Here is a 3122-nt window from a genome sequence, read left to right on the forward strand (position 1 = left end):
TCATCATGTTGCAAGAGATATAACAGTTTAAAAGAGACAAATATTCTATTTTCCTCCTATGTGGAATCTAGTAATGGGGTGATGGTTGTGGTGGTGGGGGTAGTGGTGGGGGTGGTTGTGTTGGTGGTGGAGGCAGTGGTGTGGTGGTTGTGGTGGGGGTTGTGGTAGTGGTGGTGGTGGTGGTGGTAGTAGTGGTGGTAATAGCAGCAGCATCAGTAGTAGTAGTTATATAACATGATTATGGAAAATGACTCTTTGGTGAGAAGAACCACCAACAAGGGAGTGGGGTAAAGGTGAATATGATGCTATGAATGTGATCACTTACCTCATGAATACATATGAAAACAGCGTAACAAAACACACTAAAAATGAGTTAAACTGGGTGGGTAATTAAAGTAAAAAAGAGGGGGTAAATTTGAGCAAAACCCATCATATGTGTGGATATATTACAATGGAGTCCCTTTGTATGCTAAAAATGAGTAAGATTCTCAAAACAGTGAATTTTTCCTTTGGACTTACAGCAAATATTATAGTGTTATGAACTAGTAGAGGAGTCATACCTGTGCATAAAAATCCAATTCCTTTCATCCATTTAAGTATTATATGGATAATATACACTCCATCCATGGCTCAGTAGATATTTGGGTTTTGTGACATACAGGGTTAGGAGATAAGTCAGAGAAAGCATGGGTACTGCAAAATAATTTAGTAGTTAGCTGTAAAATGCCATTTTCCTTTGAGTGGATCCATTAGTTGTCCAATGTTTGTACTTGAAGCCCAAGTAAAGTAAACCTGTGAAACCCAATGACAATCCACATGGAAGTAAGGAGACAGAGACTTAGGAACAAGATATTGACATGTCAGGAGCTAATGTCAGGTTACCTTACAGGGTGACAGATTGGGCCCCTGGAACAATCTTGCATTCTAATTTAGTGACCGGAGGCCATGCCTCTAGCCATGCAGGTAAGGGAGCAGAAAATTCAGGTGACCCAAGTACCATTACAACTACTGGAATCTGAAAGGCCACTCTAAAAGAATAAGAAAGGAGGAAAATTCTATGCTCAGAAACTCCAACACTAATGTAACTCCACACCCACAGGTACTATGGTTATCACTGAAGCCAGAGCAGAAATGGCACCACATCTACCAAGCCCTTTCCTGTCTACTTTCTGATGGAAAAGAAGTCTCATTAACTAGGCATAGGGAAGTGTCCATGGAGACAATGAACTTCCTGCCCTAAGTAGTTTCTCTTAGTTGCCATGAGTTTGCACAGCAGCTGTCCCCATGTCCTTATCATGGGATGTTCTGTCAAAGGGTCATTCAACGTGTGCTTTGTGTATTTATATACCTGAGGTCATGGCTCTGAGTTGGTGAACCTAGGAATGAATCAATCAGCCATGAGAAGAGTTACTGCAAAATAAATGAGGTATCTGAGGTCAATTTAGAAAGTATTATAGTGGTGAAGATCCCCAAAGGAATGGCCAGAGCACAAATAAGTTTGGAAGGATCAGACCTAGTCAGGCACTTCTTTTTCTTTTTTTTTTTTAAATTCATTTATTTACATGTGCATACATTGTTTGGGTCATTTCTCCCCCTTGTCCCCCACCCCCCATCCTCTACCTCTCCCCCCTTGCTTCCAGGCAGAACCTGTTCTGCCCTTATCTCTAATTTTGTTAAAGAGAAGAAATAAACATAATAAGAAAGACAAAGCGGTTTTGTTAATCGAGTTAAGGGTAGCTATAAAGAGATATTGCTAGCATTGCTTCCATGCACAAATGTGTTATAACCCAAGTTGATTCATCTCTAACTGATCTTTACACTAGTTACTGTTCCCCTTCTTGTGTTGACCTCTGTTGTTTTAAGGTTTCTGTAGTAGTTCCTCTGGAGTGGGGATATCAAATGCTTTCATGTTTTGGGTTTACTATCTATCCCCATACCTCCCATATGTGCTCTTCCCTTATCATGTGACCCAAGTTCAATGACACTGCTGTATTTGCCCTAGATCTAAAGTCCACATATGAGGGAGAACATATGATTTTTGGTCTTCTGAGCCTGGCTGACCTCACTCAGAATAATGTTCCATCCATTTACTTGCAAATGATAGGATTTCATTCTTTTTCATGGCTGAGTAAAATTCCATTGTGTATAAATACCACATTTTCTTGATTCATTCATCAGTAGTATGGCATCTTGGTCCTTGGTTGTTTCCATAACTTGACTATTGTGAATAGCACTGCAATAAACATGGGTGTGCAGGTGCCTTTGGAGTAGCCTGTGTTGCATTCTTTTGAGTATATCCCCAGGAGTGGGATTGCTGGATCATATGGCAGATCTATGTTTAGATTTTTAGAAGCCTCCAAAATTTTTTCCAGAGTGGTTGCACTAGCTTGCATTCCGACCAGCAGTGTGCAAGGGTTCCTTTTTCCCCGCATCCTCACCACCACCTGTCAGTGGTGGTGTTTTTAATGATGCCTATTCTAACAGGGGTGAGGTGGCATCTTAGTGTGGTTTTGGGTTTTTTGGGGGTTTTTTTTGTTTTGTTTTGTTTTTCTATCACATTCTCTTTATTTTCTGCAGTAAAATATACTGCTACCAAATAAGTCGTTACAAAGATGCTGTTTTTCTAAATAAATAATAAAATGGGCACAGCTCACCAATACATAGTAGCAAAATAATTCCTAAGAATGCTATGAAAAGCAAGATAAATATCTTTTGGACAACAAAATGGGGGAATCACATTTAAATTATTTCAGAAACAGGCTATAACCATTATTGCACAACTAATAAGCACTGAAACACCATATCAAGCTGTAGAAACTCAAATAAAAGAATTAGATAATTCTGAATATTCTGCTAAATTCTTTTTGAAGAATTTACCCACCAAAGAATCAGGTTTCATATTTTAACTACAAAACAGGAAACTCCAGTGCTATCTGGAAGATGTCCTCTGCTATGTTTAAAAACCTTGTATTTCATTGGAATTTGGAAAGAATGGAGAGTGACTTTTATCTTGTTCTTGCAAAGGAATTGGACAGTTTCTTTTCTATTTCTTCAAACACAGGGAATTAAAAAAAAAAACTTTAACCTGAAAATACTTTGCTGAACCACCTTCCACTTGTCTG

The sequence above is a fragment of the Castor canadensis genome, chromosome 16 (assembly GCF_047511655.1).
Source record: "Castor canadensis chromosome 16, mCasCan1.hap1v2, whole genome shotgun sequence".
NCBI classification, from domain to species: domain Eukaryota; kingdom Metazoa; phylum Chordata; class Mammalia; order Rodentia; family Castoridae; genus Castor; species Castor canadensis.